This window comes from Salmo salar, chromosome 15 (assembly GCF_965601325.2).
Source record: "Salmo salar chromosome 15, fSalSal1, whole genome shotgun sequence".
Lineage (NCBI taxonomy): Eukaryota > Metazoa > Chordata > Actinopteri > Salmoniformes > Salmonidae > Salmo > Salmo salar.
In genome coordinates, this window is record NC_138305.1 from 30496372 (window position 1) to 30522714 (window position 26343).

Genomic DNA, 26343 nt, shown 5'->3' on the forward strand with positions numbered 1-26343 from the left:
CACCCAAACTATTTTAAATTGACCCCCACTTTTGTTTTTACACTGCTGCTACCCGCTGTTTATTATCTATGCATAGTCACTTTAAAAATTACCAAAACTAACCTGTACCCCTGCACATTGACTCGGTATCGGTACCCCCTGTATATTGTTATGTAATTTTCTTGTTACTTTTCGATTTTATATATATTTTTTTTACTTTAGTTTATTTAGTAAATATTTTCTTAGCTCTATTTCTTGAACTGCATTGTTGGTTAAGGGCTTGTAAGTAAGCACTTCACGGTAAGGTCTACACTTGTATTTGGCGCATGTGATAAATACAATTTGATTTGATTTGACAAAAGGAAGGAATGTAGTTTGCTCCCTGCACCTGATAATTGCAGACAAGAAGGCATTTATAAATGCCAAAATGTGATACTTTGATCAACTGTTCAAGGCCCACATTGTCATCCCTCTGCCTAGGGCTAGAATGGTCACCCCACCCCTCTTTTGTTGTTTAGTGGTACAGTCCATGACTTAGAAGTGCTGGTTGGTGTGTCTCCAAGTCCAGGTAGGGTTGGCAGATGCAACATAAAGTCTCACTAAAGTAGATAAGTCAATATTTATCTAAGGTCGGAAAGTAAACTAAGGGAGCTGTCCCGAGAAGTGGGATATTGAAATGACACATTCACTCTAAGCTAAACGGTTGTGTCAATCTCACTTACTGCACTGTACTGAATGTACAGACGAGTTTACATTTTGAACGTAGGTCAAGCTTACAGTTACAATAACTAAACATGGTTAAGAAAACATTTATTATTAGATTTTTTGTCATGGTTCAGTCATGCCATTGAACCAGGAGTTTATTCTAATAGTATGTCAGTACTCCTACCAACATGAATCTTTCTCTAAACTGGCCATACTGCACTAATGTCCTTTCACTCAGCCCTCGCTTAGTTGCTCCTCATTAAAGCACACTATTCACAAGATCAGAGGGGTCGTCACGGTAATATGTTATGACACTATACATAACTGCTTCTGCTACCCTCATGAGCAAAGTGTTCCGAATAAAAGTTCTGTGCGGGACATCAGAGAATGAAACTGATCAGGGTTGGCAACATTTCAAGTAAATTCAGGATATTAATTTAAAGGGGAGGTTCATTCATTTATCTCCAATGATGAAATGTTCAATTCTTGATTTGAGATGAATGGCTTAACTTTATTTGAAGGCTACCTACATAAGGACTTCATAGCACAAATACTTATTTTATCATGTACTCATTCTCCATGTCTCATATAAAATATATTGATTATAATGTACAGTTTCCATATCTGGTGTCAAACATCACATAATAAACAGATTAGCCACAGATCTCGGGACATGCTGTAGTTGAAGTATAAACACTGTCAAGAAACAAGAGTCCTCTGGAGGCTAGAGAAGAGAGGAAGCTGTGTTGAGCCTTACCTGTCTTTGCCGTGGTCTTTACTGTGGTCTTGTGTCTTCTGCCTCTCTTAGTCCCTTTTTAATCCCGGACGAGCGAGGGCTTTATGTCCAACGTCTGTCTGTCCGTCTACCCTTAACCCACCACTGGGGTCTTAGTGATTCTCGACCTGGAAGGGAAAGAAATGTTAGATAAAATGAATGTTATTTTCTTTCCCTCTCCCTCTCTTTATTTCCCTCCTACTGTTTGATCTGTGGGTGTGGTGGAGGATACAGAGAGACAAAAAATTAGATCTAGAATAGTGTCACTCATCTGCCGCTACGGAGGATCTCTTCCACTCCTCTAACTGGCTTGATCCAGAGTGTAGATTGTGGAGGCTAATGGATAATAATGTGTCGTGGGATCCCTGTTCAAGTCAATTTATTACACTTTATTTATCCCCAAGGGCCAATTATTTCTGATAATTAACAGGCATGGCATGCAGACAACACATGACAACAGGATAAATACATCTCCTACAACATATGCCATACTGTACGTTGCATGAACAATATGTTGACTATTTCATTGTTATTAGAAAGATGTGCAATTATGAGTATTCAGGACATGTATTTCAAAGTGCATACAGCAAAAACACATCTGTTTATCCAAGCGGCCATGGTATGAGTCCCAAATGCAGTGGTGTAAAGTACTTAAGTAGTACTTTAAAGTATTTTTACTTAAGTAGTTTTTTGTGGGCTACCTGTACTTTACCTATTTATATTTTTGACAACTTTTACTTCACTACATTCCTAAAGAAAATAATGTACTTTTTACTCCATACATTTTTCCTGGCACCCAAAAGTGCTTAAATTTTGAATGCTTAGCAGGACAGGGAAATGGTCCACTTCACACACTTATCAAGAGAACATCCCAGGTCATCCCTACTGCTTCTGATCTGGCGGACTCGCTAAACACAAATGCTTTGTTTGTAAATTATGTCTGAGTTTTGGAGTGTGCCCCTGGCTATCTGTATATTTAAAATTAAAATTGTGCCGCCTGGTTTTCTTAATATAAGCAATTTTAAATGATTTATACTTTTTACTTTTGATACGTAAGTATATTTTGCAATTACATTTACTTTTGATACTTAAGTACATTTTAAACCAAAAAGTTTTAGACTTTTACTCAAGTAATATTTTACTGGGTGACTATTCACTTTTCTATTAACGCATCTTATGACTATACTCAAGTATGACAATTTAGTACTTTTTCCACCACTGCCCAAATTACACCATATTTCCTATAAAGTGCACTACTTTTAATCAGAGCCCTATGGGCCCGAATCAAAAGTAGTGCAATACATAGGGAATACAATTCTATTTGGTATGCGCTCATGGTGAGTCATTGTCACACTGTAGAAGATAAGACTTATTGGGCCAATATCTCATCATGTAGACAAATACAGATAGTACAGGAAGTACACTTCAGCGGATGAAACCAAACACTAAAATAAATGAATTGACCATAAACCTACAGGGTAGATGATCCTGGAGACAGACTGGAGCCTGCAGGATGCAGTGCACACACACCAAAGAGAGGAAAGCAGAAGAAAGAGAGAGAAAGAGAGAGAGCAAAAGAGAGAGAGAGAGAGAGAGAGAGAGAGAGAGAGAGAGAAATTAGAGAGAGAGAGAAAGAGAGAAAGAGAGAGAGAAAGAGAGAGAAAGAGAGAAAGAGAAAGAGAGAGAGAGAGAGAGAGAGAGAGAGAGAGAGAGAGAAAGAGAAGGAGAGAGAGAAAGAGAAGGAGAGAGAGAAAGAGAGAACGGGAGAGCGAAAGAGAGAAAGAGAGAGAGAGAGAGAGAGAGAGAGAGAGAGAGAGGAGGTGGTAAGGGGAATGTGCCAGCTATTTCATGATTCCAGTTATGATGCATGGTTCAGAGTTGTTGTTGTCATGACAACTCCTTCAAAAGAGTAAAACAGCAAATAATTCCAGTTTCAGATAATGAATAGGCTAAAAATTTCACAGCTTAGAATCTGTCTCTACAGCGGAGCACTGGATTGGTATGAGAGCTAGGTCCTGTGACATGACAACATACAGTGAGCAAGGTGCTCCTGGAATGGTTGTAGACGTTTTGAATAATGTCTCCACTCACTGGTGGGGGGGGATGATGGCATTTCACCAGGAAAGGTAATCCAGTTATTTTGGTTGGAGGATACCAGGGTAGTATTCATTAGGGCACACACCTTAGATAAACGTCTTGCAACAGAAAATGAAAAAAAAAGACTGTTTCTTACTGGACAAGTTCAGGTAGTCCCTCCCTGTTTAGTGGGTTTTCCTCTGTTTGGTGCTTAATGAACATGACCCAGGCGTTCCACAGACCAAACAGGTTCAAGGGGATCTGGGACATCTCTTGGTCTTTGTGTTCGTGTCACAGTCAGTAATCTAAGTCAGGGTTTCCCAAACTCGGTCCTGAGTTGATTATTTGAATAAGCTGCGTAATGCTAAGGCAAAAACCAAAACATGCACCTAGGGGGTGCAAACTAAGATGGAGTCTGAGACTGAGTTTTAGTCTACTTCTAACTATTCATGTAGGAAATGACTTCATAGTGACTCGCATACCTTGTAGTATTATTTCTACACGAGGAAAGGACCCCCCCCCCCCCCCACCCCCACCATTGTCATTAGCTATGAACTAGTAATAATATCTAACATACAGTGAGGGAAAAAAGTATTTGATCCCCTGCTGATTTTGTACGTTTGCCCACTGACAAAGAAATGATCAGTCTATAATTTTAATAGTAGGTTTATTTGAACAGTGAGAGACAGAATAACAACAACAAAATCCAGAAAAACGCATGTCAAAAATGTTATAAATTGATTTGCATTTTAATCTCGGCCTACCGTTCTCATGGTTTTGGTGTTAACACAAGCCTTACGGCAAGTTTGAGATCGGTTCCTCTGTCATGTCCTTGTCACAACTGACAGAGTCATGTTAACCATACAGAAAACCTAAGTAGCTTTTAATTTAAACTTTAATTTTAAATTGTTCTATCTTTTATCTTTTCCCCTCTCTCTTTTTTTGCTGTACAGTGTCCTGGGTGTTTTGAAAAGTGCTTAAAAAAATGTATTATATTATTATCATTGAAACCCATCATTCATATTGTACGGACAAACCCCCTAAGATGTGGTATTGTAACAATAGAAAAACGTATGTTTGATGCTAACTTGAAGGATTTAGGATCTATGCCTTTGACACCACCACTATGTGAGATTTGTGAGGTTTTCCTTTATACTATGCTGTAGGACTAGGACTAAATACCTGAGGAGTCCATGCTCCTTACAGGCTGCATGACCAGACATCTCTGAGATGCCTCACTATTCAAAACAACACATATCCAACTCAACTGAGCTGCCAACAGCTCAACTGCCAACACCCAGTGTTCAACTAACAAGTTGACTGTTGAAATGTGTAGCAGCCTAGGCTTGTCACGAAGAATGCAGATATTTAAAAAAGAATGTAGTTAAATTGGGACTGGTGAACTACAATGTGCTTTCGGAGTTTGGCACTGATCAGGAGTCAGCTGTAGATATTGTATTAAGTCACATCCTGTCCAATGGTGGTAGTGGTGGTACCACACAGATATCAACCTGACTAAATATCAATGCATCTCAAATGGGTTAACTGGTGTGTTGATTACAGCATTGGTGAAAAGCCAAAAGAATAGTGCCAATTTAAACAGGGGTATATTCACTAGGAACCGAACGGAACCGAACAGAAGCAAAATGTTGAAACGAGGGACTAAGATGAACTTGTCCCATATGAAATGCTTGTTTTTGTTATAAGAAGTTTTCAGTTGCAAAACATTTTGCTATGGTTTGGACTAATGAATACACCCCAGGTAGGTAACAGATAAGTAACAATACCCAAGCACCGTATCAGTGCCCCAGTAACCACCTGTTTCTTGCTTTTGTGAATCCTGCAGTGAAAATAGAGGCTAAACCCTCTATTGAAATGTATCCCATTCCCATTGTACACTGTCCTCTACCCAAGACATGCACTGTCCTCTACCCAAGACATGCACTGTCCTCTAAGACAATAATTATATTCAATATCAATTGAAGTGTTGGTTCTGTTTGTTTGATCTTCATTTCTGAAGCCAAACATCCCACGTTTTGTTCCATCTGATCTATGTTCAATTCAGCGTTGGGGTCAATACAAAAAGTAAACCAAATTTACTTTTTTTGAATGGACCCCAACCTTGATTTGAACATGAATCAGATTAAACATAACTTGGGATGTTTTACTTCCTGAATTGACTGCAATTTACCCTGATTCAAATGTCAACTCAAGCACCAGATAGAGTTGCAGTACTCCAATCTCTGTACAATGACTGGCAGAAGTACATAATGAGCTACTGTATGCCTTCAAACAGTGTTCATTGTAGCAGCCTGATGCCTTGTCTGTATCGTAGCGGATCAGAAGCAACCCTTTTGAACACACACCAAAGAGAGACTCAGAGAAGAAGAAGACCAGAAGTCATTCCCACTACCAGCTCAGAGACAGTCCCTTCAGGCAGTACCACGTTGGATCTCTCTCTATTCTGGCCTGGCACTGTTGTTGGAAAACTGCATGGTTCAATGCTCTGCTCTCAAATTCTGTCAAATGAACAGAGGTACTTGCTAGAGCGGGTTTTAAAAGAGACGAGAGAGGTGGTGAGTAGAAGCAGCAATTTCAGTTCCATTTGTTCACTCACCTGGTGGGAAGGGGTTTAGCTTCTTTGCGGGGAAGGTGAGGGGAGAGGGGGAGAGGGATTGGACCGGATCGGTGGATAAAGCTGGTTCCTCTGTGGCATGACGATGACCTATCTGTTCCTCCTTAGTTTACTCTATTCTAACGCTTGCCGTTTTGCCACATGGTCTGTAATGACTCCTCTCTCTCCTCCCCCTCTTCACCGAGCCAGTAGAGCGTAGCTTTTTTTTTCTTTGTCCAACTCGCTCCCTTCTACCTCATCCTGCCTCCTCCCTTCCCCCGCCAAACCCCTGTCTCACCTCTTTCCTACAGGTAAGAGAGAGGATGAGAAGGGGAATCTGAGACAGAAAACAGCTCTTACATCATTACCATCACCGTCTAATGAATGTGGCTCCTCTGTGAGGGAGGTTGGAGTGGGAATGTGGTCTTTCTCTCTGTCACAAATCAAATTGTATTTGTCACACACACCGAATACAACTGGTGTAGACTTTACAGTGAAGTGCTTGTTTAGAAACCTTTTCCAGTGATGTAGAGTTAAAAAAAAATGTTAAAAAATGTTTAAAAAAATAGTTACTAACACAAGAGGAATCAAATTAAATACATAAGAATGTTGCTATAATACAGGGAGTAACAGTACCAGATCAATGTGTAGAGGTATGAGGTATTTGAGGTAGATACACTACATTACCAAATGTATGTGGACAGCTGCTTATCGAACATCTCATTCCAAAAACATGGGCATTAATATGGAGTTGGTCCCCACTTTGCTGCAATAACAGCCTCCACTCTTCTGGGAAGGCTTTCCACTAGATGTTAGAAAATTGCTGCAGGGACTTGCTTCCATTTAGCAACAAGAGCATTAGTGAGGTCGGGCACCGATGTTGGGCGATAAGGCCTGGCTCGCAGTCAGCGTTCCAATTCATTCCAAAGGTGTCTGATGGGGTTGAGGTCAGGGCTGTGTGCAGAGCAGTCAAGTTCTTCGACACCTATCTCCACAAATCCTTTCTGTATGGACCTCGCTTTGTGCACAGGTGCATTGTCATGCTGAAACTGTTGCCACAAAGTTGTAACCACAGAATAGTCTAGAATGTCATTGTATGCTGTAGTGTTAAGATTTACCTTCACTAAGGGGCCTAGCCAGAACCGTGAAAAACAGCCCCACACCATTATTCCTCCTCCACCAAACTCTACAGTTGGCACTATCCTGGCATCCGCCAAACCCAGATTCTTTCGTCGGACTGCCAGATGGTGAAGCGTCACTCATCACTCCAGAGAATGCGTTTCCACTGCTCCAGAGTCCAATGACGGTGAGCTTGACGCCACTCCATCCGACACTTACAGTGAGGGAAAAAAGTATTTGATCCCCTGCTGATTTTGTACGTTTGCCCACTGACAAAGAAATGATCAGTCTATAATTTTAAAGATAGGTTAATTTGAACAGTGAGAGACAGAATAACAATAAAAAAATCCAGAAAAACGCATGTCAAAAATGTTATAAATTGATTTGCATTTTAATGAGGGAAATAAGTATTTGACCCCTCTCCAAAACATGACTTAGTACTTGGTGGCAAAACCCTTGTTGGCAATCAGAGGTCAGATGTTTCTTGTAGTTGGCCACCAGGTTTGCACACATCTCAGGAGGGATTTTGTCCCACTCCTCTTTGCAGATCGTCTCCAAGTCATTAAGGTTTCGAGGCTGACGTTTGGCAACTCGAACCTTCAGCTCCCTCCACAGATTTTCTATGGGATTAAGGTCTGGAGACTGGCTAGGCCACTCCAGGACCTTAATGTGCTTCTTCTTAAGCTACTCCTTTGTTGCCTTGGCCGTGTGTTTTGGGTCATTGTCATGCTGGAATACCCATCCCTGGCTGAGGGAAGGAGGTTCTCACCCAAGATTTGATGGTACATGGCCCCGTCCATCGTCCCTTTGATGCGGTGAAGTTGTCCTGTCCCCTTAGCAGAAAAACACCCCCAAAGCATAATGTTTCCACCTACATGTTTGACGGTGGAGATGGTGTTCTTGGGGTCATAGGCAGCATTCCTCCTCCTCCAAACACGGTGAGTTGAGTTGATGCCAAAGAGCTCCATTTTGGTCTCATCTGACCACAACACTTTCACTCAGTTGTCCTCTGAATCATTCAGATGTTCATTGGCAAACTTCAAACAGGCATGTATATGTGCTTTCTTGAGCAGAGGGACCTTGCGGGCGCTGCAGGATTTCAGTCCTTCACGGTGTACTGTGTTACCAATTGTTTTCTTGGTGACTATGGTCCCAGCTGCCTTGAGATCACTGACAAGATCCTCCCGTGTAGTTCTGGGCTGATTCCTCACCGTTCTCATGATCATTGCAACTCCACGAGGTGAAATCTTGCATGGAGCCCCAGGCCAAGGGAGATTGACAGTTCTTTTGTTTCTTCCATTTGCGAATAATCGCACCAACGTTTGTCACCTTCTCACCAAGCTGCTTGGCGATGGTCTTGTAGCCCATTCCAGCCTTGTGTAGGTCTACAATCTTGTCCCTGACATCCTTGGAGAGCTCTGTGGTCTTGGCCATGGTGGAGAGTTTGGAACCTGATTGATTGATTGCTTCTGTGGACAGGTGTCTTTTATACAGGTAACAAGCTGAGATTAGGAGCACTCCCTTTAAGAGTGTGCTCCTAATCTCAGCTCGTTACCTGTATAAAAGACACCTGGGAGCCAGAAATCTTTCTGATTGAGAGGGGGTGAAATACTTATTTCCCTCATTAAAATGCAAATCAATTTATAACATTTTTGACATGCGTTTTTCTGGCTTTTTTTGTTGTTATTCTGTCTCTCACTGTTCAAATAAACCTACCATTAAAATTATAGACTGATCATTTCTTTGTCAGTGGGCAAACGTACAAAATCAGCATGGGATCAAATACTTTTTTCCCTCACTGTAATATTGCGCATGTTGATTTTAGGCTTCTATGCGGCTGCTCGGCCATGGAAACCCATTTCATGAAGCTCCCAACGAACAGTTCTTGTGCTGACGTTGCTTCCAGAGGCAGTTTGGAACTCAGTAGTGAGTGTTGCAACCGAGGACAGAATATTTCTACGTGTTTCAGCACTCGGCAGTCCCGTTCTGTGAGCTTGTGTGGCCTAACACTTTGCGGCTGAGCCGTTGTTACTCCTAGACGTTTCCACTTCACAATAACAGCACTTACAGTTGACTGGGGGCAGCTCTAGCAGGGCAGAAATTTGACCAACTGACATGTTGGAAAAGTGGCATCCTATGACGGTGCCACGTTGAAAGTCACTGAGCTCTTCAGTAAGGCCATTCTACTGTCAATGTTTGTCTATGGAGACTGCATGGATGTGTCCTCAATTTATTACACCTGTCAGCAACGGATGCGGCTGAAATAGCCAAATCCACATACACTATATATACAAAAGTATGTACATAAAGGCAGGGTAAAATGACCAGGCATCACGATAGATAACAATAAGAGAAAATAAAGAACAGAGTAGCAGCAGCAAATGATGAGTGTAAAAGTGTGTGTGTATGTATGCATGTGTGTGTTGTGTGTGTGATGTGTGGGTGTGTGCGTACGTAGTGTTGGAATGTGTGAGGGATTTGTATGGGAGTGCAAGTGTAGTGTGTGTGAATGATTGTGTATATATAGTCTAGTGAGTGTGTATATGGTGTGTATATATAGTATAGTGTGTGAATGATTGTGTATATATAGCCTAGTGAGTGTGTATATGGTGTGTATATATAGCCTAGTGAGTGTGTATATGGTGTGTATATATAGTCTAGTGAGTGTGTATATGGTGTGTATATATAGTCTAGTGAGTGTGTATATGGTGTGTATATATAGTCTAGTGAGTGTGTATATGGTGTGTATATATAGTCTAGTGCGTGTGTATATGGTGTGTATATATAGTCTAGTGAGTGTGTATATGGTGTGTATATATAGTCTAGTGAGTGTGTATATGGTGTGTACGTGCAGTTGAAGTTGGAAGTTTACACACACTTAGGTTGGAGTCATTAAAACTTGTTTTTCAACCACTCCACAAATTTCTTCTTAACAAACTATAGTTTTGACAAGTCGGTTAGGACATCTACTTTGTGCATGACACAAGTAATTTTTCCAACAATTGTTTACAGACAGATTGTTTCACTTATAATTCACTGTATCACAATTCCAGTGGGTCAGAAGTTTACATACACTAAGTTGACTGTGCCTTTAAACAGCTTGGAAAATTCCAGAAAATTATGTCATGGCTTTAGAAGCTTCTGATAGGCTAATTGACATCATTTGAGTCAATTCGAGGTGTACCTGTGGATGTATTTCAAGGCTTACCTTAAAACTCAGTGCCTCTTTGCTTGACATCATGGGAAAATCAAAAGAAATCAGCCAAGACCTCAGAAAAAGAATTGTGGACCTCCACATGTCTGGTTCATCCTTGGGAGCAATTTCCAAATGCCTGAAGGTACCACGTTCATCTGTACAAACAATAGTACGCAGGTATTAGCACCATGGGACCACGCAGCTGTCATACCACTCAGGAAGTAGACGCGTTCTGTCTCCTAGAGATGAATGTACTTTGATGCGAAAAGTGCAAATCAATCCCAGAACAACAGCAAAGTACCTTGTGAAGATGCTAGAGGAAACAGGTACAAAAGTATCTGTATCCACAGTAAAACGAGTCCTATATCGACATAACCTGAAAGGTCGCTCAGCAAGGAAGAAGCCACTGCTCCAAAACCGCCATAAAAAAGCCAGACTACGGTTTGCAACTGCACATGGGGACAAAGATCATACTTTTTGGAGAAATGTTTTCTGGTCTGATGAAACAAAAATAGAACATTTTGGCGATAATGACCATTGTTATGTTTGGAGGAAAAAGGGGGAGGCTTGCAAGCCAAAGAACACCATCCCAACCATGAAGCATGGGGGTGGGCAGCATCATGTTATGGAGGTGCTTTGCAGCAGGAGGGACTGGTGCCCTTCACAAAATAGATGGCATCATGAGGGAGGAAAATTATGTGGATATATTGAAGCAACATCTCAAGACATCAGTCAGGAAGTTAAAGCTTGGTAGAAAATGGGTGTTCCGAATGGACAATGACCCCAAGCATACTTCCAAAGTGGTGAGTCAAAATGGCTTAAGGACAACAAAGTCAAGGTATTGGAGTGGCCATCACAAAGCACTGACCTCAATCTACATAACATTTGTGGGCAGAACTGAAAAAGTGTGTGCGAGCAAGGAGGCCTACAAACCTAAATCAGTTACACCAGCTCTGTCAGGAGGAATGGGCCAAAATGCACCCAACTTACTGTGGGAAGCTTGTGGAAGGCTACCCGAAACGTTTGACCAAAGTTAAACAATTTAAAGGCAATGCTACCAAATACTAATTCAGTGGATGTAAGCTTCTGACCCACTGGGAATGTGATGAAAGAAACAAAAGCTGAAATAAGTCACTCTACTATTGTTCTGACATTTCACATTCTTAAAATAAAGTGGTGATCCTAACTGACCTATAACAGGGAATGTCAGAAATTGTGAAAAACTGAGTTTAAAATTATTTGGCTAATGTGTATGTAAACTTCCGACTTCAACTGTATATACACACCATATTCACACTCAGTAGACTATATATACACACCATATACTGTACACACACACCAGACTATACATACACACCACATACACGCTCACTAGACTATACATACACACCACATACACACTCACTAGACTATATATACACACCCACTAGACTATATATACACACCATATACACACTCACTAGACTATATATACACACCACATACACGCTCACTAGACTATATATACACACCATATACACACTCACTAGACTATATATACACACCATATACACACTCACTAGACTATATATACACACCATATACACACCCACTAGACTATATATACACACACACACCAGACTATATACACACCATATACACACTCACTAGACTATATATACACACCATATACACACACACTCGACTATATACACAGTAGACTATATATACACACCATATACACACACACTAGACTATATATACACACCATATACACACTCACTACAGTTGAAGTCGTAAGTTTACATAGACCTTAGCCAAGTAAATTTAAGCTCAGGTCCCATGGTCTTTATACTTCCGTACTACTGTTTGTACAGATGAACGTGGTACCTTCAGGTGTTTGGAAATTGCTCCCAAGGATGAACCAGACTTGTGGAGGTCTACCATTTTTTTCTGAAGTCTTGGCTGATTTCGTTAGATTTTTCCATTATGTCCAGCAAAGAGGCACTGAGTTTGAAGGTCGGCCTAGAAATACATCCACAGGTACATTTCCAATTGACTCAAATGAGGTCAATTAGCCTATCAGAAGCTTCTAAAGCTATGACATAATTTTCTGGAATTTTCCAAGCTGTTTAAAGGCACAGTCAACTTAGTGTATGTAAACTTCTGACCCACTGGAATTGTGATACAGTGAATTATAAGTGAAATAATCTCTCTGTAAACAATTGCTGGAAAAATTACTTGTGTCATGCATAAAGTAGATGTCCTAACCGACTTGTTTGTTAACAAGACATTTGTGGAGTGGTTGAAAAACAAGTTTTAATGACTCCAACCTAAGTGTATGTAAACTTCCGACTTCAACTGTATATAGTCTAGTGAGTGTGTATATGGTGTGTATATATAGTCTAGTGGGTGTGTATATGGTGTGTATATATAGTCTAGTGGGTGTGTATATGGTGTGTATATATAGTCTAGTGAGTGTGTATATGGTGTGTATATATAGTCTAGTGGGTGTGTATATGGTGTGTATATATAGTCTAGTGGGTGTGTATATGGTGTGTATATATAGCCTAGTGAGTGTGTATATGGTGTGTATATATAGCCTAGTGAGTGTGTATATGGTGTGTATATATAGTCTAGTGAGTGTGTATATGGTGTGTATATATAGCCTAGTGAGTGTGTATATAGTGTGTATATATAGTCTAGTGAGTGTGTATATGGTGTGTATATATAGTCTAGTGAGTGTGTATATGGTGTGTATATATAGTCTAGTGAGTGTGTATATGGTGTGTATATATAGTCTAGTGAGTGTGTATATGGTGTGTATATATAGTCTAGTGGGTGTATGTAGGATCAGTGCAGATCGTTTCTGGTACCATTAATTGACTATTTAGCAGTCTGGCTATTTAGCAATCTGGCTATTTAGTAGTCTTATGGCTTGGGGTGGAAGCTGTCTCTGAGCCTGTTGGTCCACTCTGGTACCATTTGCCAGATGGTAGCAGAGTGAACAGTCTATGGCTTGGGTGGCACATTACACACACAAAGAGTTTGAAAGGGCTGCTCTCCTACACAGTGCAGGCTCAGGCTTGTCTTTGAGAGCTGGGTGCGTTCCTGCCTTCAGGCCCTGAAGCACATAGCTGCTTTAAGCCTCTCTCTACGGCTGGTGACTCATCAACACGCCACGGCTGAATTAGTGTTCGTGTGGAGTCACCCAGCTTGGGACAACTCCCCTTGGTAACGGTGGACGGCCACGGTTACAGATCCACGCCAGAGAGGTTAGAAAGGGAGCTTTTACGGTCCTTACTACCTAACTATTCCTGAACAATAAATATTGACCAATGTGTTTTTGTATGAATGAGGAAGAAAGAGCTGTAGGATTTTCAAACTAAATTTGCCTTTACTGAGAAGCATAGAATGAGAATTGTGAACAGGGCGGAGTGAGTGAGTGAGGCTACGTGTAACAATTTATGGTCTCAAACACCTGAACCTCTAGAAAAAAAGACAGTGATGTCAGTTAGTTTTAACAACCCCTTTCCCCATTCGTTCCCATCCCCCCACTCTGACAGCTGAATGGCTATTCACTAGCCGATCCCCTAACTTCACACATGGCTCCCCAGTGAAGTTTCCCCTAGGTACAGATCTAGGATCAGCTTCCCCTACTCCAATCCTAACCTTAAACCAGTAGTGGGTAAAATACAAAACAGACCCAAGATCCCCATGAAGGGACAACTTCCCCCTATTCCCCTCACATGCTACAGAGAGGTCAAGGCAGTGCTGCTTCTGAAGACGTGTCATTGTATTTGAGTCATTGCATTTCCAAACCACCTGAGCAACCGTGACAGAATTTACATAACCGGTCACAAGACTGGGACTGCATCCCATATGGCACCCTATTAAGTACGTAGTGCACTACCTTTGACCAAAGTGTCGGCCCAGCACCACAGTGAAAAGTAGTGCAATATATAGGTTGCCCTTTGGAATGTACACTGGGGTTTCCCTTTTGCTAGTAACAACCACTTTAGTGGTTGAATCACAGATAAGCCAGGTCCTTGGGATGACAATCCTTCACTCTTGTAAACTACCACAGGGCAAGTCCAGACAGTGTAGTCACATGATTACTGTTAAGTTACAGTGTAACTAGGTAGTGATACTTTAAAAGGTCAAAGTGTCGGCCCGGCACCTTCAGTGGCCCAGAAACAGCAACATCTTCCTGGTTCACTGCCATATATAATGAGAAGTGTGAATTAACTCAGTGTACTTAATATATGCAAAGAAAATCAAAACGCATGTGTCAACAGGCACAGAGCCGAACCAAAGTCCAAACAATTTCAGATGTAAAAAGAAAATGAGTATTTCTTATTGGACAAGTTGGAGATTGAGTACCTCACACTCTACTTCAGCCGGTCTTCTTCTGTTTGGTGCCTAATGAACATGACAGACGTCTCAACAACACCTGGTTGTCATTAGCGGCTGTGACACATTGAAGTCATGCAGGTATAGGAGAGGGAGTTGTGACTCACAAAGACAACTTTCTGCACAGTAGTGATAGGAAGAATGCCTGTCTTCAAGGGTTGCAGTGTTTGCTGGTTTCATTTATAACCTTTTAGGATGGAAAAACCTCTAAACCAGGAACAACAGGATAGAACATAAAATGGAAACCGTTTAACACTCCTTTTTTCTCCTTTTAACTCATATTTTGACCTTTATATCATTCTGGAAAAATGAGAGCAAACTTGCACTGCAGGAAAGCTTAGTAAATTCTGCTGACAAACGATATGTCTATCTTGAAAGGACAGACAACAAAGCCAACTGAGACCAATGCACAGTCAGTGGGCCTTAAAAACTAACATCAAGCTCCTCCGTTATAGGCCTACTGGTACAAATTCTGTATGTAAAACAGCAAGAGAAGGATGAGTCCAGGCAAGTGCAGAAACGTTGGCTGATTAAGAGAGAGAGAAGTGGTTGGCTGACTCAGAGGAAGAAGCCGAGCCAGACATGGTATCGGTGAACAAACTGACTACCCACAAAGCATGAGCAATAGCTGGTCCGACAGCTGCATGAAACAATTTCTAATTAAATTAGGCCAAGCAGAGCTGCTCTGTATTTAAAAGCCATGAAATACAAATACTGTACATTGCAATGATTAATATTACAAATTAAGGCTATTAAGTAATATGCTAGCCAGACCAACTTCCTTTTTTGTCAGTCTATATGCACTTTATCCAAATCCTCATCATTTTATCTTTATACCAATGGCACATTTTTTTTTACTTACCACAGTTGAACTACTGTGCTTCAGACACCAATACCCCATCTCTGAACTGAATTGCTTATCATTCTACCAACTTCGTTTGCCCTTGGACTGGACAAGTGTGTGACTTTTCTCAGTGGAGGCACTAGGTAGGGTAGAGGGAGGGAATGGACCGTCTGTACTGTCAAGACACCAATTCATGAGCGACCAAGCGGGTTCCTCCTCTCTCTCTAGCAATATTCTGATTATGGAGGATTTTACTTGCAAACTAGCCGCCACTCCTCTCCTATCAAATATTAACTTCACCGTGGGATAAGCTTGTACGCCTCACCACCTGTCCAGGCAGGCAGACAGACGTCCTTGGGAGAGAGAGCGATTTCCTTGAGCCTCTGGCCTAAAGGCAGAATGTTCTAGTGTTATTGTTTAGAGTTAAAGAGCTACTTCCATCTTTTGGTCATTAGTCCACTTGCGATACAGTGGTATTCAAACTTTTTCAGCAGGTATCCCATTTTTCTGCCAGAATTTCTGGGGACCCCATTTTTTCTGCCAGAATTTCTTGCGACCCCACCACACCCCAAATCTAAGGAAACAAACATAATTGAAAAAATGATCAACATTTTTTTTTTTAAATAAGCAAAATCAGTCCATTTCCATTTTTACATCAACAAATAAGCTTAAACTCATTGAATTGTTTTGTTTTCTCTTATCAAAATGAAAAGAAACCAATTAATACATTTACATCTTTCAAATGATCTAAAAAAATGTTGTATATTGTCTTTTTTTTTTTTAAATACACTGCTCCAAAAAATAAAGGGAACACTTAAACAACACATTGTAACTCCAAGTCAATCACACTTCTGTGAAATCAAACTGTCCACTTAGGAAGCAACACTGATTGACAATACATTTCACATGCTGTTGTGCAAATGGAATAGACAACAGGTGGAAATTATAGGCAATTAGCAAGACACCCCAATAAAGGAGTGGTTCTGCAGGTGGGGACCACAGACCACTTCTCAGTTCCTATGCTTCCTGGCTGATGTTTTGGTCACTTTTGAATGCTGGCGGTGCTTTCACTCTAGTGGTAGCTTGAGACGGAGTCTACAACCCACACAAGTGGCTCAGGTAGTGCAGCTCATCCAGGATGACACATCAATGCGAGCTGTGGCAAGAAGGTTTGCTGTGTCTGTCAGCGTAGTGTCCAGAGCATGGAGGCGCTACCAGGAGACAGGCCAGTACATCAGGAGACGTGGAGGAGGCCGTAGGAGGGCAACAACCCAGCAGCAGGACCGCTACCTCCGCCTTTGTGCACGGAGGAGCAGGAGAAGCACTGCCAGAGCCCTGCAAAATGACCTCCAGCAGGCCACAAATGTGCATGTGTCTGCTCAAAAGGTCAGAAACAGACTCCATGAGGGTGATATGAGGGACCGACGTCCACAGGTGGAGGTTGTGCTTACAGCCCAACACCGTGCAGGACGTTTGGCATTTGCCAGAGAACACCAAGATTGGCAAATTCACCACTGGCGCCCTGTGCTCTTCACAGATGAAAGCAGGTTCACACTGAGCACGTGACAGACGTGACAGAGTCTGGAGACGCCGTGGAGAACGTTCTGCTGCCTGCAACATCCTCCAGCATGACCGGTTTGGCGGTGGGTCAATCATGGTGTGGGGTGGCATTTCTTTGGGGGGCCGCACAGCCCTCCATGTGCTCGCCAGAGGTAGCCTGACTGCCATTAGGTACCGAGATTAGATCCTCAGACCCCTTGTGAGACCATATGCTGGTGCGGTTGGCCCTGGGTTCCTCCTAATGCAAGACAATGCTAGACCTCATGTGGCTGGAGTGTGTCAGCAGTTCCTGCAAGAGGAAGGCATTGATGCTATGGACTGGCCTGCCCGTTCCCCAGACCTGAATCCAATTGAGCACATCTGGGACATCATGTCTCGCTCCATCCACCAATGCCACGTTGCACCACAGACTGTCCAGGAGTTGGTGGATGCTTTAGTCCAGGTCTGGGAGGAGATCCCTCAGGAGACCATCCACCACCTCATCAGGAGCATGCCCAGGCATTGTAGGGAGGTCATACAGGCACGTGGAGGCCACACACACTACTGAGCCTCATTTTGACTTGTTTTAAGGACATTACATCAAAGTTGGATCAGCCTGTAGTGTGGTTTTCCACTTTAATTTTGAGTGTGACTCCAAATCCAGACCTCCATGGGTTGATAAATTGGATTTCCATTGATTATTTTTGTGTGATTTTGTTGTCAGCACATTCAAATATGTAAAGAAAAAAGTATTTAATAAGATTATTTCTTTCATTCAGATCTAGGATGTGTTGTTTAAGTGTTCCCTTTATTTTTTTGAGCAGTATATATATATATATATATATATATATATATATATATATATATATATATATATATATATATAGGCGGCCCCACTGCAGTTTCACCACGATCCCCGAATTTGAATACCAGTGACTTAATACAATCTCAAAAAACAGCCTGGTCTCAGACTAGACTTAACAAACATAAATTACTATATGTTACATTTGGTAGGGTTACATAAGACAGAAACTAAACATAGGGTGGTTGGTCAGGGTGGGAATATTATGCAAATGTCTAGCAACCCAAAGGTTGCGTGTTTGAATCTCAGACAACTTTAGCATTTTAGCTAATTAGCAACTACTTATTAGCTACTTCGCATGTTAGCTAACCTTTCCCCTAACCTTCACCCCTAGCATAGGTAACATTCACCACCTAGCTAACATAAACCCAGCAAAAAAATAAACTTTTTCAGGACCCTGTCTTTCAAAGATAATTTGTAAAAATCTAAATAACTTCACAGATCTTCATTGTAAAGGGTTTAAACACTGTTTCCCATGCTTGTTCAATGAACCATAAACAATTAATGAACATGCACCTGTGGAACGGTTGTTAAGACACTAACAGCTTACAGACGGTAGGCAATTAAGGTCACAGTTATGAAAAACGTAGGACACTAAAGAGGCCTTTCTACTGACTCTGAAAAACACCAAAAAGATGCCCAGGGTCCCTGCTCATCTGCATGAACGTGCCTTAGGCATGCTGCAAGGAGGCATGAGGACTGCAGATGTGGCCAGAGCAATAAATTGCAATGTCTATACTGTGACACGCCTAAGACGGTGCTACAGGGAGACAGGACGGACAGCTGATTGTCCTCGCAGTGGCAGACCACGTATAACAACACCTGCACAGGATCGGTCATCCGAACATCACACCTGCGGGACAGGTACAGGATGGCAACAACAACTGCCCGAGTTACACCAGGAACGCACAATCCCTCCATCAGTGCTCAGACTGTCCACAAAAGTCTGAGAGAGGCTGGACTGAGGGCTTGTAGGCCTGTTGTCAGGCAGGTCCTCACCAGACATCACCGGCAACAACGTCGCCTATGGGCACAAACCCACTGTCGCTGGACCAGACAGGCCTGGTGAAAAGTGCTCTTCACTGACGAGTCGCGGTTTTGTCTCACCAGGGGTGATGGTCGGATTCGCGTTTATCGTTGAAGGAATGAGCGTTACACCGAGGCCTGTACTCTGGAGCGGGATCGATTTGGAGGTGGAGGGTCCATCATGGTCTGGGGCTGTGTGTCACAGCATCATCGGACTGAGCTTGTTGTCATTGCAGGCAATCTCAACGCTGTGCGTTACAGGGAAGACATCCTCCTCCCTCATGTGGTACCCTTCCTGCAGGCTCATCCTGACATGACCCTCCAGCATGACAATGCCACCAGCCATACTGCTCGTTCAGTGCGTGATTTCCTGCAAGACAGAAATGTCAGTGTCATGCCATGGCCAGCGAAGAGCCCGGATCTCAATCCCATTGAGCACGTCTGGGACCTGTTGGATCGGAGGGTGAGGGCTAGGGTTATTCCCCCCAGAAATGTCCGGGAACTTGCAGGTGCCTTGGTGGAAGAGTGGGGTAACATCTCACAGCAAGAACAGGCAAATCTGGTGCAGTCCATGAAGAGGAGATGCACTGCAGTACTTAATGCAGCTGGTGGCCACACCAGATACTGACTGTTACTTTGGATTTTGACCCCCCCCCCCCCTCCTTTGTTCAGGAACACATTATTCCATTTCTGTTAGTCACATGTCTGTGGAACTTGTTCAGTTTATGTCTCAGTTGTTGAATCTTATGTTCATACAAATATTTACACAGCTTGCTGAAAATAAACACAGTTGACAGTGAGGACGTTTATTTTTTTGCTGAGTTTATATGTTTTGCACACACAAATTGTCATTCATAACATCAGAAATGGATCGACATCCACAAATTAATAAATACAGTGCCTTCAGAAAGTATTCACACCCCTTGACTTTTTCCACATTTTGTTGTTAAAGTGGGATTAAAATTGTATGTCACAAAATACTCTGTCAAAGTGAAAGAAACATTCTAACATTTGTTACAAATGTATGTAAAGTAAAACACTAATATCTTGATGAGAAGTATTCATCCCCGAGTCAATACATTAGGCACCTTTTGCAGTGATTACAGCAGTGAGTCTTTCTGGGTAAGTCTAAGAGCTTTCCACACCTGGATTGTGCAACATTTGGCAATTACTCTCCCAAAATTCTTCAAGTTCTGTCAAATCGGTCGTTGATCATTGCTAGACAACCATTTTCACGTCTTGCCATAGATTTTCAAGTAGATTTAAGTAAAAAAAATAATAATTCAACCACTCAGGAACATTCAGTGTTCTTGGTAATTAACTTGTGTAGACTTGGCCTTGTGTTTTAGGTTATTGTTCTGCTGAAAGGCGAAGTCATCTCCCAGTGTCTGGTGGAAAGTAGACAACCCGGTTTTCCTCTAGGAATTTGCTTGTGCTTAGCTCCATTCCATTTATTTATCCTGAAAAACTCCCTAGTCTTTAATGCAGGGTTTCCCAAACTCAGTCCTCAGGACCCCAAGGGGTGCACCTTTTTTTTGTCCTAGCACTACACAGCCGATTCAAATAATAAACTAATCAAGCTTTGATATGAAATCAGCTGTGTAGTATTAGGGCAAAAAAATAAAAATGTGCACCCCTTGGGGTCCCGAGGACTGAGTTTGGGAAACTGCTTTAACGATTACACGCATACCCATAACATGATGCAGCCACCACTATGGTTCAAATATGGATTGGTATTCAGTAATGAGTTGTATTAGATTTGCCCCAAACAGGACACTTTTCAGGACATTTGAATTGCTTCACATTGTTTTTGCAGTTTTACTTTAGTGCCTTGTTGCAAACAGGATGCATATTTTGGAATATTTGTATTCTTTACAGGCTTATTTTCACTCTGTCAATTAGGTTAGTATTGTGGAGTAACTACAATGTTTTTGATCCATCCTCAGTTATCACAGCCATTAAGCTATGTAACTTTTTTATTTATTTTTTAAATCACCATTGCCCTCATGGTGAAATCCCTGAGTGGTTTCCTTGCTCTTCAGCAACGGAGTTAAGACAGATGCCTGTATGTTTTCAGTAACTTGATGTATTGATACACCATCCAAAGCATAATCAATAACTTTACCATGCGCAAAGGGATATTCACCCCCCCCCCCCCCCCCCGGGGTTTGAAATTCACTGCTTGACTGAGGGACCTTACAGATAAATTGTGTGTGTGGGGTACAGAGATGAGGTAGTAATAAAAAAGTCCATGAAACTAGTGACTTAAACAAATGTATACTTCTGATTTTATTTAGTCTAGACATTTCAGCTTTTCATTTGTACAAATTTCCCAAAACAATTTCACTTTGACATTTTGGGGTAGTGTTTAGGTGACCAAAAAAAAATCTACATTTATTCCATTTTCAATTCAGGCTGTAACAAAATGTGCAAGAAGTCAAGGGCTGTGAATACCTTCTGAAGGCACTGCATGTCAGACCAAATGTAACTTACACTAATTGGAGTGTTCTAGATTTACTATGTTATTTTTACCCCCCCCCCCCAAAAAAAACCACACAATACAAGTCTGGCTGGTTAACTGCAAGTGTATGCCGTGCTCTAACATAAGACATAAATCTGAGTTATGTCAGAACAGAATTCTCTCTTTATGTACCATAAAACTGTTCAGGAGGTGACTGTGGTCCATGATCGATGCCACCAGGACAACACCCTCTACAGGCCATATGTAGGCAGTACATCCTAAAAATGAATACTACCATTGAAAAAAAAAAGAAAGAAGCAAAACAGTCAATGAATAAGACCTATACTTTATTATGAACAAGCAATCAATTACAAGAAAAACAATTACATTGAAATTAGGAAAAAACAAAAGGGACTAGCAAAACAATAACAGCAACATCTAGGAGACAAATAAAATCTAAATAGCCACACTGATAAATCACAAGGAAGGCAGTGCTAAGAAAAATAACTAGGCGCCATAGCAAGCAAATGTAGACTTCTTCATGTCTTCAAGTAGCTCTGTGAGAACTGATACAGAATCCCTGTCTCCGGGATTCAGAATGGTCCGGAAGAACTTGCTCCAAAACGCATCGCTCCGGTCACTGTAAATAAAAAGAGTTTGCTTGAGGGACAGGGGATGAAAGACAATATCTGCATCCCAATAATCTAATAATGTGTCCTTTCTCCCGAATTGTGCACTCCTTCATGGATTTGGTACAAGGCCGCAGGACCAGACGGATTGCTAGGACGCATACTCAGAGCTTGTGCTGACCAGCGTCTTCACTGACATTTTCAACCTGTCCCTGTCTGAGTCTAATACCAACACGTTTCAAGCAGACTACCATAGTGTTCTTGGGCACAGGGACTACCGACCCGTAGCACTCACATCTGTAGCCATGAAATGCTTTGAAAGGCTGGTCATGGCTCACAACACAAGTATCACAGAAACCCTGGATCCACTTCAATTCGCCTCAGATGTCGCAAACACTATTGTACTCCCCACTGCCCTCTCCAATCTAGACAAAAGATTAGCCTATGTGAGAATGCTGTTCATTGACTACAGCTCAGCAGCGTTCAACACCATAGTACCGTCCAAGGTCATCATCCAAGCTAATGACCCAGGGACTGAACTTCTCCCTCTGCAACTGGATCCTGGACTTCCTGACGGGCCATCTACAAATGAAGGGTAGGCAACAACACATCCGCCACGCTGACCATCAACACGGGAGCCCCCCAGGGGCGCGTGCTTGGTCCCTCCTGTACTCCATTCACCCACAACTGTGTGGCCGTGCACGACTCAGACGCCATCATTAAGTTTGCTGACGACGCAATGGTGTTAAGTCTTATCACCGACGACATGACCTAGCAGTTTGGTGCCAGGACAACCTCTCCCTTAACATGAGCAAAACAAAGGAGCTGATCATGGACTAGAGTAAACAGAGGGTCGAGCACGCCCCCATTCACATCAACAGGGCTGTCGTGGAGCTGGTCAAGAGCTTCAAGTTCCTCAAAGTTCTACAGCTGCACCATTGAATGCATCTTGACTGGCTGCATCACCACTTGGTATGGAAACTGCTGTCAGAGGAAAGCCCTAAAAATGGTCAAAGACTCCAGCCACCCAGGTCATAGACTGTCTCTGCTCCCGCACGGCAAGCGGTACAGGATAGAGGGCAACCGATTAATCGGCATGGCCGATTTCAAGTTTACATAATCTGTAATCAGCATTTTTGGACACCGATTACATTGCATTCCATGAGGAAACTGCGTGGCAAGCTGACCACCTGTTACGCGAGTGCATCAAGGAGCCAAGGTAAGTTGCTAGCTAGCATTAAACTTATAAAAAAACAATACATCTTAACATAATCACTAGTTAACTACACATGGTTGATGATACTAGGTTACCTAGCTTGTCCTACGTTGCATATAATCAATGCAGTGCCTGTTAATTTATCGAATCACAGCCTACTTCGCCAAACGGGGATGATTTAATTAACAAAAGCGCATTTGCAACACAAAAAGCACAACCGTTGCACGAATGTACCTAACCATGAACATCAATGCCTTAAAACCTGCATATTTAGTTAAGAAATTAATGTTAGCAGGCAATATTAACTAGGGAAATTGTCACTTCTCCTGCGTTCATTGCACGAAGAGTCAGGGTATATGCAACAGTTTGGGCCACCTGGCTCGTTGCGAACTAATTGACTAGAATTTTACATAATTATGACATAACATTGAAGGTTGTGCAACGTAACAGGAATATTTAGACTTAGGGTTGCCACCCGTTCGATAAAATACTGAACGGTTCCGTATCTCACTGAAAGAATAAATGTTTTGTTTTCGAAATGATCGTTTCTGGATTTGACCATATTAATGACCTAAGGCTCGTATTTCTGTGTTTATTATAATTAAGTCTATGATTTCATATTTGATAGAGCAGTCTGACTTAAGCAGCAGCAGGCTCATAAGCATTCATTCAAACTTTACTGCTTTTGCCAGCAGCTCTAAGCAATGCTTGTTTCACATCTCTGTTTATGACTTCAAGCCTATCAACTCCTGAGATTCGGCTGGCAATACTAAAGTGACTATTAGAACATACAATAGTCAAAGGTATATGAAATACAAATGGTATAGAGAGAAATAGTCGACGCGTCATAAGTCCTATAATAACTACAACCTAAAACTTAACTGGGAATATTGAACCACCAGCTTTCATATGTTCTGAGCAAGGAACTTAACCGGTAGCTTTTTTTTAACATGGCACTTTTACTTTCTTCAACACTGTTTTTGCATTATTTAAACCAAATTGGTTTCATTTTTTATTTGTGAAATTTTTTGTTTCATTTTTTATTTGAGAATATACATAAAATCTATTTTGTAAATTAAAATAAAAGTGCTTGTCCAGTATTGTTGTAATTGTCATAAAAAACAACAACAAAAAACTGGGCCGATTAAATCGGTATCGGCGTTCGAAAAAATAAATAAAATAAAATTTAAAAAAATAATAAAAAAAATAAAAAATCACAAAATTGGTCAACCTCTAGTACAGGAGCACCAAGTCTGGAACCAAAAGACTGCTGAACAGCTTCTGCCCCCAAGCCATCAGACTGCTGAACAGCTTCTGCCCCCAAGCCATCAGACTGCTGAACAGCTTCTTCCATCAGACTGCTGAACAGCTTCTGCCCCCAAGCCATAAGACTGCTGAACAGTTCATCAAGTGGCCAACCCGACTATTTACATACACAGGGTATTATCTATCCCGATTGCCTATTCACCTTTACTCCTACCTAAGTGTAGATATTACCTCTACCTCATATCCCTGCACATACTCCTTGTATATTGCCTCTGTCATTTTATTGTGTTGCCAAAAAATAAATGGTAAATCTGTAAAAAAAAAAAAAAAAAAACTAAACTCTGCATTGTTGGGAAAGGGCTCATAAGTAGGCCTTTCACAGTGAAGTCTATACCGGTTGTATTCGGCGCATGTGACAAATGTGTTTGATAATATGGTGAAAAACAAGAGGATTGGAAGACAGGAGTCAGTTGTGTTCCAACATACCTAAATGGCTTCCTAACCTCATCATGTTCTCTCCATGACCACTTATCAGGCAGGGTCATCACTAGTTACCACAGGCACAGTCAGAAGGCCCGCCTACTGGACCAATCAGATGAGGGTGTGTGATGAGGCATATTCCGGTTGGAGGGAAATGCCTCACTTTCGAAATAGCATCTCGAGTTCAAGTTTGATATATAATGTGTATATCAAAACATAATACTGTGTATTAAAAGTAACGTATGTAAAGTGCAGGAATAAATGTAACAAAATATCAGTAAAAAACTAAAAATGTAAAACAAAGTTACATTTGTCCTCCTAAGAAGGGGGTGGATGGGCTAATAGAACATTTCCAGACAGGATTCACCCCAGTGTTTTACCCAAAAGGCTCAGACTTAGTTTCCATCTATGCGGGCCGGCACCCATCTCTCACTTGGGGCCAAAGCCAGGCCACTGGTACTTTTCAGATTTCATTAACATAAATGGCTAAGTGAACTTTTAACACCTCACAAAGCAAAAAAGGTTGAAGTTGTCATATATATATATATAAAAAAAAAAAAAATGAAATATGTGAAACTACATTTTACAAAATCAAGGTGTCAATTTGTCAACATTCCATTTTAAAAACAATGCAGATATTAAACCTATTTTGGTTTAACACAAGTAGTAAGGGAAAACAAGCTCGCTAGGAGAGTTTGAATAAGACATCAATTAGGACTCTGCATTTAAAACGGTTGGTTTATTAGATAATAAATAAGCTCATCATCGATGAACACTAGATTCAAGCAACGCAAGTCTCTCCTGCATACACATACTCCCTCATCTGATTGGTCGTTCCCCACAAACCGTATGCCGGGGTACACCTCATCACACCCCCTCATCCGATTGGTCGAGTAGGACAGGCCTTCTGACTGTGGCAACTGGTGAGGACCCAGCGGCAGGACATGACAAGAGGAAACCGTACTATACCTTGGATGTGCTTCCTGATATTCCTCCAGTGTCCACACAGAGTCTTCCTTAACCAGGCGCATGGTTCTCTTCTTCAGCAGAGTGTGGACAGTCTCTGCAATGCCCAGGAGATCCACCTGTAATCAGGGAGAGCGACAGCTACTGAACTAGGGGAGAGCAACTCTCTCAATTGTAAATGGAGGTATCGGGTAGATT

General features: G+C 41.7%; 1 protein-coding gene across 2 annotated transcripts in view; it reads right to left on the bottom strand.

Annotated features, from left to right (window-relative positions):
• LOC106571135 (serine/threonine-protein kinase PAK 6) overlaps positions 1-15947 on the bottom strand; it is a 43721-nt gene extending 27774 nt beyond the window's left edge. The window contains exons 1-2 of one of the 2 annotated variants that reach the window (XM_014143847.3): positions 15719-15947; positions 1442-1587 (exon numbers count right to left, since the gene is read on the bottom strand). The gene's annotated coding sequence lies outside the window, so the exon portion shown is untranslated. Of the gene's footprint in view, positions 1-1441; positions 1588-6152; positions 6342-15718 lie in introns of those variants that run through there. The other variant, XM_014143846.3, reaches the window with a different exon arrangement.
• Positions 15948-26343: the final 10396 nt, after the last annotated feature.